General features: G+C 45.1%; 1 protein-coding gene and 1 long non-coding RNA gene across 4 annotated transcripts in view; one reads left to right on the top strand and one right to left on the bottom strand.

The window, feature by feature from the left end:
- Positions 1–12183, top strand: part of LOC148521930 (uncharacterized) — a 110371-nt gene that overhangs the window by 70645 nt on the left and 27543 nt on the right. For both annotated transcript variants that reach the window (XR_015878779.1, XR_015878780.1), the window contains exon 3: positions 3248–3389. This is a non-coding gene — a long non-coding RNA (uncharacterized LOC148521930). The remainder of the gene's footprint in view (positions 1–3247; positions 3390–12183) is intronic.
- The window catches only part of GRM1 (glutamate metabotropic receptor 1), a 485954-nt gene that overhangs the window by 58015 nt on the left and 415756 nt on the right, over positions 1–12183 (bottom strand). The gene's annotated exons all lie outside the window — the stretch shown is intronic.

Raw genomic sequence — 12183 nt, forward strand, 5'->3', positions numbered from 1 at the left:
CTGCCGATTGTGGGTGGCCCTACTGACATCACTCGTGATGTCAGTAGTGGACTTCCTGCTCTATTAGAGCAGGAAGTATACTCGGGCTTGCGGGAGCCGAGACCCTCCCGCAGGGTCTCGCCGCAAGCCCGATGGTCGCGATAATCATGACCATCGCCAGGCCACTCGCACAAGCACAAGCTGTGGGTGGTCACCCACAGCTGTGCGAGTGGCCTGGAGGCCGAAAAAAAAAAAGAACACCCTGATTCAGAGCGAGTGCACGCAAACAGCGTGTGGCTCTGAATCAGGCCCTTAGCACATACTTTGACAAGAAAAAAAGAAAAATCAGCAAAAATAAATAAAACAAAAAATATAATAGATACAAAATGAACCCTTATATCGCGCGTACATCGCTTTGAAAAACCTGCACCTACCACATAAGAAGTCCACCTAAGAGCTCACACCTGTAAAGGTGTAGGTGGCAGATAACAACATCTATCCTTCTGTACTGGGGCAGGTTTACTAAAAGTTGTTTATGCGATTTATGTATTTATTTGTATTGTAAATTGTTTATATTTTTACCTCTGTTGATATACCAAGAATAAAATATTCAGGTATAATAATTATGGGCTAACAATATCCAAAACATAAACTTATGGTGATTTGAAGACTAACTAGAGGGTTGTGTTTGACCAACAGCTAATATTGCAATAAATCCCCCTAAGTGGTGGAAATTTCTTCTGTTCAATTAATACTCAAAGTTGTAGCGCACCAAAGGTACCCCTTCTCTTCCAAAACAAAAAATATGCCTGTGGCATCGCCCTAAAAGAAGAATTGATGCCTGACATTAAGGGGTAAATTTACTAAGAAGTGATGTTGCCCATAGCAACCAATCAGATTCCAGGTATTATCTTCTAGAAGGTGCTAGATAAATGAGAAGTAGAATCTGATTGGTTGCTATGGGCAACATCACTTCTTAAATAGAACTCCCATCTTAGTAAATTTACCCCTAAGAGTCTGATTCTAAGCTGGGAGCAAATAAACAAACAAACAAAGAAGTAACTGTAAACCATGTTGCAATGCAAAGGGTGGAAATACTATATTTGCATACAGTGTAAATACTTCCTGCTTTTGTGTTAAACCCACAAATGCTGATCAGCTTTATGAGAAGTTTCTACTGTACATTGCTGTTCTGGTTTACCAAACATATAAAATGTTTGCTCAACCTTAGAGTGAGATTTATCAAAGCGTAGAGAGATATAAACCAACCAATCAGCTTCTGTCATTTTACAGGCTGTTTAAAAAAAATACAGTTAGGAGCTGATTGGTTGGTACTTTATCTATTTCCACGTTATCTCTCTCCAAGATTTGTTAAATCTCCCCCTTAGTCACGCATATGTTTTTCCTCCATGCAGGGTAGGTGCAGTGTGTGCCATCTATATGGTTCCCCTCAGTTATCATGTACCAGAAAGTGTAGAAAGTTATGCCTGAACAATGGTATGATGGAGATTTATGCAATACAGTGTTGGGGTTCCCCTTTAATGAATATTCCTATCTGCATTGATATTGTACTAGCAAATTTATATTCCAGTATAGCTAGGTAGGGCATTCTGTGATAAGGGTGGGATGCATCAAGCATTGTAATTTGAATGCAATGCTTCCCACCACTAATTGCATGCATAGCAGCGTTTAGTCATCAGGCTGCGTCTATTGGATCTCTCTATGGAAAATTTCCAGTAAAAATACACATAGGCTTCTATCATACATGCCGACATTTCACTCCCTCCTTCCGGGAGGGAGCTGTTGGGCTTTCTCGGCGGGGGGCGGGTCGCCGGCAAAAAGGGGGCGTGGCCCGACGGTGACAAACATTTGGGGGCGTGGCATCACGATTGCATCATCACGGCTCCGCCCCCTCTTTACAATGCTGTTATTAAAGATATTGTGCGGCTGGGGGCGGGGCCATGATGACGCAATTCAGCGCAAATCTCGTCACCGGCCCCTCTGCTGCCGGGATTTTTACAGTAAGTGCAGGGGGGGGGGGGCGGACGGGTCGCTGGTGCCCGGGAGGCTTGCCTGCCTTTCCGGGGGGAGCGGGAGTGGCACCCGATTTTCGGGAGGCTCCAGGACGAATCGGGAGGGTAGGCAAGTATGGCTTCTATTAGGCAATGCCACCTCTAGATGATGTTGCCTATTGGGAACGAGTTTGGGAAAGTTTTGCTCTCCGGAGCTTGGTGCATATGGGGAATGCAGTCAAACCTCCAAAAATTTCATTTTTGAGGGTAAGATGTTATAATGTTATTATTTGTTGTAATGTTGGTTATTTGTATATCTTGCACCTAAATGTGTCTTTAATGTGATATTGATAAATGGATTGCATTATTTTTAAATATAGCCAGATGGGTTAAATTAATGGAATCAGTATGAATGACCGCAGGACGAGAGCCCGGCGGTCGAAATCCCGACGCCGGCAGGTCGAACAGCGCAGATCCCGACGTAGGTAAGTGAAGTATCTAACCCTCCCCTCCCCCCCCCAACCCTCCTTTAGGGGTGACAATCCCTAACCTCCCGCCCTAGTGCCTAACCTCCCCCCAGGGGTGCCTAAACCTAACCCCCCCTCCCCGCAACCTAAACCTAACCCTCCCAGGGGGGTGCCTAGCCCCCCCGGGGGTACCTAACCATAACCTCCACTTCCCGTAGCTTAACCCTAACCCTCCCGGGGGGTGCCTAACCCTAAGTCCCCCCGGGGGTCCCTAAACTTAGCCTCCCCCATCACCGGCTACGTGGATACTTACCCCCGCCGTTGGACGATCGGTCCAGGGTCCTGTCGGGGTCCCGGCATCAGGATTAACGTAGGCGTTGGTATTTCGACGTCTATGTTAGATCCCTTGCTGGGATTACACTGTCGGGATTGTGACTGGCGGCCTTGCGGCCACCCGTCTAATGACTGCATCCCAAATTACAGTAACAGCAGAGTCAGGAACTTCATGTGGGGTTCCTGGTCCCTGAACTATTCTCCCCATGGAAAGAAGCAAGTGTGTGGGTAAGAGTTATCCTTGGGGGATTGGTGACTCTCCTGGCTATGGGTTACAGTTTTTGTACGTAGTTATATTATTGTGCTGTGTGGTTATACTGCTGTGCTGTATTGTTTTTTATGATATTGTTGTTATCATTCCTGTTAGCCTTACCTGAATAAACTTCAGTAATGGGGTCTACACTGAGAGCCCAGGTACTAGTGCCATGTATTGTGACAATAATCATTTATTTACAGTGTTGGACTGGGGCACGAAGGGCCATGCTATGGGGGTGTGGACATCCACCACAGACATTTGGCTATCCAATCAGCAAATCTTGGTGTAGTTTCCATAGAAGGGAACCAAGACCCATGGTGATCAGTGGTCCTGCTCCACCAGGTAACTTATCATCTAATAGAGTAACAATCTATCTTTTGAAGTCTTGAATCTGATACCTAGAAGAGGGGGGTGGGCCCACAGACAGTGGGGCCCACCTGGGATTTCCCCTGTCCCCCTGTGGGCCAGTCCATCCCTGTTTATTTATATAATGGGTCAGCTCTAACAGACGATGATAACTCACCAAGACAATGATGGAGCCCTTTGTGACATTATGCTAAATTTTTACTTTGTGCACGCCCCCGAATGTAGGCTAGTGGGCTTTGTATATCTGGGCTGCTTGTTATCTATGCCTAGTCCTGCTCCCAGCAACTAGAAACCATAAATTATAACATTAAATATGCAGCAATTAGAATAAGAAATAATCATATGCAGCAATTATTAAAGGACATATACATAATATGATATTTAACCCCCTTAAATATGCTGTTGCCTTTTAATTCTGCAACATGTTCATTTAAGCAGGGGTGGGCAATAAGCAGCCCTCCAGCTGTTGTTGAACTATAAATACCAGCATGCCCTGCAACAGTTTTAGTATGACCAAATATCAAAACTGTGGCAGGGCATGCTGGAATGTGTAGTTCTACAACTGCTGGGAGGCCAATTATTGCCCATCCCTAATTTAAAGTGTGATGTTGTCTGCCTTGTGACCAGCAACATCTATGTGTAGACAGGTAAAAGTTGTTGAATTACACGTCATCTGTGTTTCACACTATTGCAGTAGTAAAGTGCAGCTTATATTAATTTTCCTCTTCATTCACAGGCAGAAAAGTGCCTCTAGGTTTTCTTTTATTACTATGAGAAGATTTATCTGACAGTATATTGTCTCAGCCGTGTGTGCTCATCTAGCAGTGACTTGTCTGCTTTCTTCCATGTCTTAGCAGATCACATGGATGTAATCTATGGAGAAATTCTCCTTGCAGTGGTCCTATATCTTTAGAGAAATGTTTCTGTGACACCTTTTACGAAAGCTGGTTCACGTCCAGAGCAGCCAATCCCAGCAATTCTACAAGCTGTTTCCTTCAGAGCATAGGGAACCTGTTTCCTGGGTGATGTCCTGAATTAATTCTGGAATATGTGATAACTGATGTAGTAGCATTTTGATCATTCTGAATTCTTCAAGAATAGAAACTCCTCATTTTCTATGTGATTCCTGGTTCACTTTGCAAGAATTGCTGGACTCTATTGTCTTACATTTTAGCACTAAGATGTTGCTTGTTCTATACACTTTTATAAGGTGATTGTGCAATCATATGTATTATCATTGGTAAAAATGGTTAATTTCTCGAAATTAGCTAAACTGTGCAAATTGCCACAATATTTTCCCTCACTTTCAGGATAAATCACCTGAAGCACCACAATATAAGGTTATTTTGCTTTATCTAACTTTCACTATTATCATTATTATGCTATAAAAAAGGCCCACACATTATGGAAATTTTCATTATCTTTTACTTGAATTTCAAGTAGGCCCAGATTAAACTGCTGCCCAAGTAACACTTTGTCACAGTTGTTGCAGAGTTCATAGGGCCTAATTCAGACCCGCTCGCGAGCATAGGACGCTCGCAAGCGGGTCGATAGTGCCCTAATGCGTATGCGCACGACGGATGGAGCTCTGTCGTGCGCATGCGTGAGACCCGCATAGCAACAGCCAAGCTGTCGCTCCGGGTCTCGCACCAAAGGGGGCGTGCTGTCGATGGTGACTGACAGCACGCCCTCTTTGGTGGGTGTGCCAGGGGCGTGGCTGCCAGATGGAGGCGTTCCCATGGGAACGCCTACCGTCTGGGTCCGGCCCCACTGACATCACTAGTGATGTCAGTGGGAGTGATTTTGGCTCTGATAGAGCCAAAATCACCAGGGCTTGCGGCCACGAGACCCTACCGCAGGGTCTCATCGCAAGCCCGATGGACGCCATGGCGACCATCATCATGGATGCTCGCATAAGCTGTGGGTGGTAACCCACAGCTATGCGAGCGTCCAAGAGGCCGCTCCATTTTTAGGTAGGAGGGCCCTGATTCAGAGCGAGCGCTCTGGTCAGAGCGTCCGGCTCTGAATCAGGCCCATAGTCCGAACCTCAACAACATCCTGTCTGTATAAAAGAAATAAAAATTTTCCACCAGCAAGTAAAAATGGCCAACAATGCTGGCAGGCATAGATAAGAAAAAAGGGTAATTATGGTGATACCTAGGTGTATATTTACTAAAGTGCAGGTTTTTAGAAGTGGATATGCCAATAGCAATCAATCAGATTCTAGCTTTTATCTTCTATATGGTGCTAGATAAGTGTTAAGTAGAATCTGATTGGTTGCTATGGGCAACATCTCCACTTCTAAAAACCTGCACATTAGTAAATATATCCCCACAAATCCAGGCCTGACTAAAGACATAATTAGGGCAGATGGAATAAAGAAACTGGAAATGTAATTGGGGTCCATGATCATTGGCATGTCACATGTACTGTAGTAAATAATTAGTGATCCATCAGCCATAAATAGATGTGGTCTTTTCCATAAACATTTACCTTTCCTCTGCATACTATAATTTTCATAGTCATATACTCTTTGCATATTACATAACTGATGTTATTATATGTATGTGATATGTATAAATTCAAGTAAATAATACTGAGTTCTGTTGTCATCATTTACAATTTAAGTACTATTTAAGCAGACAAATAGAACTGCATAACAATAGGTTTGATAACAATATTACATTTTACGCTGGGCATACATAAAGCTTTCCTGTTGTAAAATAAGATGTTGTTGAGCAATTGCCCTGCTACTGAATGCTGGCTTTCATGGGGTGGAGTCTAATGGGTGACTGGTCTTCACCTGGGAACCTTGTCCAGAGACAATGGAATTTGCTGTAAGACACACACAAGGGGCTGTTTCAGAGACGGATGCAATGTTGCAGATGAGCAATTTTTTGCTTCTGCGCATGTGCAAAAAGTCCAGGACATCCTTACTGCGCATGTGTAATTCCAAGTGTCCAATGTCATTCGCAATAGTGTACGGGATCGCTAACATTTTCCATGGTGTTTCAGGTGAAAGACTTGGAGGGGACCTAAGGTGATCACAAAAAGGGGTCATTTTATGGGCAAGTTTGTTAGTGTCACAGGCTTCTTTGAGAATGTTGCTGAGTTTCCACTTGCAAATCCGATGCTACAGAGGCCATGTTTAGTTGGATACTGCAAATGTTGATGGTGCGACCAATGTTGCATAGATGTTGGAGTGTATGCAACCTCCATTGCAATTGCACAGACTACGGAGCCTGAAAGTGGGCATCTCAGTGCTCATACGCTCCATTGCATGGTGGCGCACAAAGGGAAAGCTGAAGTTAGCATTTGTATATTTTCACAATCGCGCCTGGTAGAGTGGTTGCGATCGTGGCCGCATTAGCTTCCATCTCTGAATCAGGCCCAAGATCTTAGGCTGTTTCAGCCCACTAGGCAGCAGTGACGCTAGATGGACCTGAAGTCAATTGTGTTACACAGAGACAGTCCGAGATTGGATTGTCATCAATTATTGGTAGGCCAGTGACTGGTGAGGGCAAGCCATTGGTTAAGGCTAGTGGTCAGAGTGGGAAAACTCAAAGACAAAGGTCAGGGCCAGAGGCAGTCAGGGACGATCCAAAAGAAGATGACACGTAATATGTAAAAAAAAAAACAATAGCAAAGGGAAATTAAAGATGGGTAGAAAACAATAGACACAATATAAAACACAAGAGGGAAGATGTGTCAAGCAATGATGATCTAGGAAGATGTATTTTTGAGATAATCTGTAGTCCATGCTGAATAACAGTGTTACGGTCTCCTAGGACTCCCCATGTAAGACCTCTAGAATCACTCAGGTGAGGTCTTCACCGATAACAGCCACCCGCTGTTCCCTTAGAACTGGACACGTTCACCAGCACTTAGGTGGCCGTCTGGACTCAACTCGAGATAATAGAGGCTTACACAGTTATCCTAGGGCCACAAGATGTTATGCGACTGTAGAATCACAAGAGAGGGTGAGATATACAAGGAGGAGTAGACAAGGTGCGGCTTTAAGAGCTGATGGATATCCTAGCTGTGAGTAGCAGCCTAGAGGGCTGAGTTGCGGCCTTGAAGGCCAAGATGTGGCTTTTAGAGACGAGGTGCGGCTGGAGAGCCAAGGTGTGGCTGGTGAGCCGACAGAGGTTCTGGCAGAGATACTGCCTTGAGGGCCGAAGTGCGGCTTGAGAGCCGAGGTGCAGCTGGAAAGACAGGAGGTTAAAGGCTTGAGATGCGGCGTTGAGGGAAAAGGTGCAGCTTCTAAAGCCGAGGTGCGGCTTGAGAGCCAAAATGTTAAGGTTTGAAATGCAGCCTTGTGGGTTGAGGTGCGGCTTCGAAAGTCGAGGTGCGGCAGGAGAGCCAAGATATTAAGACTTGGGATGCGCCCTTTAGGGCCGAGGTGCCGCTTGAGAGCCAAGGTGGGGCTATGAGAGTTGAGGTGCGGCTTTGAGAGCCGAGGTGTGGCTGGAGAGCTGATAGAGGTTCCGGAAGAGATGCTGCCTTGAGGGCCGAGGTGCAGCTGGAAAATCAAGAGGTTAAAGGCTTGAGATGCGGCCTTGAGAGCCAAGGTGTGGCTTCGAAAGCCGAGGTTCGGATTGAGACCCAAGGTGCGACACGAGAGCCGAGAGGTTAAAGGCTTGAGAGGTGGCCTTGAGGGCCGAGGTGACAAATACGCAGAGAATACCGCAGCTCACAGAAAAACAGAACTCTAGATGACGGAATGAGAGTAATAGCTGAGAATCTCCGAAGCACAGGCAGAAACAGGCACAAACGGGCAGACACATGACTGGCAGGAACCGGAAGCACGCGCCAAGCCTGGTGATGAACCGGCAGGCTTAAGAAAGGTAATGAACCAATGGACCTAACAGGGCAGGTAATTAATGAAATCCACAGGTGAAGAGGAGGATCATTCAGTATTCCCAGTATCACATACCACAGTCCCAATCTCCTAGCAACTAAAGGTACTGTCCCAGTACAGCGTGTACGTTGCACAGGAGCTGAATTTCGGGCGTGTGACTGGCGACCCGGAGAACAAGTATGTAACAAGGTGCGCTGGCGACTTGTGACAAACAGGCATATTGAGCTTCTTTACTGTGTCCTTAGGGGAGATGTATCAAGCCTTGGAGATAAAGTTAAGATATTCCCCAAAGCAACCAAACAGCTTCTGTCATTTCAGACTGTGTTAGATTAATGACAGAAGCTGATTGGTTGTTTGGGCAACTTCTCCACTTTATCTCTTTCCAAGTCTTGTTACATCTTCCCCAAGGACACACTCAAGAAGGTCAACATTCCCATTATTCAGCATGAATTGAATAGCACACATAATCCTGGGTAATCATTGTGACTGGGACTACATATTAAACCAGAGGTTCCCAAATGCGGTCCTCAAGGCTTCCCAACTGTTTATATGTTAGAGATATCCATGGCTGGTTAAATCAAATTGACTGAGATATTAATTCACTTATGCTTAACCATGAATATCTCTAAAACCTGAACTGTTGAGGAGCCTTGAGGACCGTGTTTGGAAACCTTTGGATTAACCCAAAAATACATCTTCTGAGATCATCATTTTTGTGATTTTTGTAACACAAGCAGACAGACTCCTGTGAGTGAGTGTGGTAATCGCTCTCACACTAAATGCAGTTGCATATACTGTAATTTGTACTTTGCTTTTTCCCAAGCAGATGGAAAATAGAAAATTCTTTGCTTTATATTTTTACAAAATAGATCCTGGCACTACATAAACCACCAATAAAGCCTAATTGTCAGGTTCTCTTTAAAAAAAAAAAGTTTTAGAACTTTAGCCATTTTCTTGCTGCCAACTGAACAGTGCTGCTTTAGGCAGGTGCCATTCAGCAAGGCATCTCATACTCACAATTATACAGACAAGTGCCTTCATAAAAAAAAAGCATGTCAATCATCTAAATGGTATTCTGTCTGGGACTCATTCAGATAGTTCTTCTGAGTATAGCTGCAAGCCCCCTGGTACGTAGACTGACAGGTCCAGTGTGTCTCATCAGGCTCTTATCATGGAAGACACATACTTTACAAAGATTTGTATGCAGTACAGTCTAATACCATTTAAGTGCACCCAAGGAATGGTTTTCTCTGCCAATCAAGGTCTCAAAGACACTGAAAGATGTTGGATAAACCTTTTCTACAAAGAGTTGCAGAGGAAAAGTTGAATTTGTTTATATATTTGGGACTGAAATTTGCTGTAAACACTGGCAGGTACAGTTAGAGTATATTTAGGGGATGTAGGCGGCATCCCGGTGTGGGATGCCAACGGGGTTAGGGTTAGGCACTAGGGGGAGGGTTAGGGTTAGGCCCTGGGTGGAGTGTTAAGATCAGGGGGGATGGGGAGGTTAGGTTTAGACACTAGGGGGAGGTTAGGTTTAGGCACCGGGGGGGGGGTTGGGATCCCGGAACCAGTATCCCGACCGCCGGCATCCTGAAGGTAAGTATCAGGGTGTTAGGGTGAGGTTAGGTAGTGGGGTTAGGGTTAGGCACTAGGGGCAGGGTTAGGGTTAGGCACCGGGGAGGGAGTGTTAGGATTAGGGTGCAGGGAGGGGGAGGTAAGGTTTAGGCACTAGGGGGGAGGTTAGGTTTAGGCACCAGGGAGGGGATGTTAGGTTTAGGGTACGGGGAGGGGGAAGTTAGGCTTAGGCACTGGGGGGGGTTAGGGTTAGGCACTAGGGAGGGAGGGTTAGGGTTAGGGTAGGGGTTACGGTAGGGATTAGGAAAATACTTATCTACGTTCCTATGTGTGTCAGGATTCTGGCTGTAGGGATGCCGCTGTCGGTATTCTGACCAGCGGCATCCCGACAGCCGGGATTTCATACCCAACCCGCCTAGGCTTGCCATAATATCCCTTTAAGCTGGGACACCTACAGTATGAATTATACAGGCTCTGTGGCTGGCTAAATTCAAGCCTGGATTTCACCTGGTTTTAATCAGCCACAGAACCTGTATAACATACAGGTGTCTCAGTTTAAAGGAATATTATGGCATGCCTAGTTATATTGAACCCACATATAACATTTATCTGAAGTGGGCTGCATTGATAACAATGTTTTAGTTTATCTATTGTATTGAAATTTCATAAAAGTATTTACACACTGATTTACATTGGACTTATATTTATATATCTGAAATTAGCTGCAAATGAAAAATAAAATAAATAAAAATAAAATCTCCCTCTCTTTATTAGGGATTGCTATAGCTATAATGCTAGCCTCATCATCTTCCATTCTATGGCTTCCCCTTATTTCATCACATTGCCTCAGCAGTTTTGCAGCTTCTAAAATTTAAGAAAATATATTTTTAACCCAGGTAGTAAGTGGTCAATACCATTAGTAATACTTGCAACAAAAGCAGCAGCACAGTCATTGCTTGCCAGCTATAGTTGATACACTGAAATGGCAATGTCACCTGTAGAGGTATTGAAATGATTTAGATTTGGAGGTAAGGCCATTTGCGCAATGCATGTATTGTTAAGTACAGTTCAGTGCAGTAGGGTTGTGCATGTACAGTATGCGCAAGACGAGATGCATCCTACTTATGCCTGGATGGACCTTAAAATATGTTTGTTTATAAATGTAAAATTTGTATCCACATAAAGACCAACACAATACTTTTACAGTTTTAGAAGAAAATGTTATATTAGGACATACTTGCCAACGCTCCCTGAATGTCAGGGACACTCCCTGCAATTGTAACAATCTCTCTGACTCCCTGACGTGTCTAGCAATCTCCCTGATTGTACTTTATTCCCTTTATGTAGCTTTTATATACTGTACTTGGAAACATAGAAATAAGGTATATATACATGCAAATTGGATCATCAGTTCAATTTCCCTGCATTGGTTATAAGGTACAATGATGTATTTGTATGTTTCCATCAACAAGTAGATATTACTGACCAACAACTGCTGCTTTAGGGCTCATTTACATTTGGATGATCATGTAAGTCAACTTTATGACACACCTCTCAGATGAAACAGTACATTCAGTGGCGTCCCTCCCCGCGTTGTCACCTGGTACAGGGAGGGATGCTGTGCCGAAAAAGGGGTTGTGACCTCCCTGAAAGAAGGCATGGCCTTGAGGGACGGGGCGTGGCCTTGCGGCTCGAACCCCGTTGTCCCATGCTTGTTATCAGGGGTCCGAGCAGAGGGTGCAGGAGGTGCGGACTGCCCTGTCCTGTGTTGCAGTGCCGGCTCCCTCACAGTGTCAGGAGCCGAGTGCTGCACTTAATACTACAGTGCAGCACCCGGCTCCTGTCACTGAGGGAGAGTCTGCTCCTTGGTGTCACCCCTCTGCGGGTGACACCTGAGTGTGGCCCACACCCCCCGCACCCCCTTTGTGATGCCACTGAGTACATGTCCAGTTAACTGCCACGCTCATAGGTGGTGCTTTCACAATCTCCCTGAAATGCTTCTCAAAAGTAGGCAAGTATGTATTAGGATTATCATTAATAACACTAGTGGTGATCATTTCAGGTTGTCAGCGTTAGGGGGTGGTGACGGGGAGTGGCCTGAGAAACGCAGATGTGTCTGTCCATTTAAAAGCAGTTACATGGGCGTGCATAAATTATCCACTGCGAGTGCATACGCAGCTCTTCGTGTCTGAAGAGCTCCCAAGACTGCGGCACATCAGACCTGCCGCAAGGCCAAGATGGCCACCAATGTGTGGCAATGTTACCGATATTTACGAAGGTATGCATCATCGCACGCAGGTAAGAAGGCAGCAGGGGGCACTCTTATTTTCC

This window comes from Taudactylus pleione, unplaced genomic scaffold, assembly GCF_031769625.1.
Source record: "Taudactylus pleione unplaced genomic scaffold, aTauple2 ptg000154l, whole genome shotgun sequence".
Classification (NCBI taxonomy): Eukaryota; Metazoa; Chordata; class Amphibia; order Anura; family Myobatrachidae; genus Taudactylus; species Taudactylus pleione.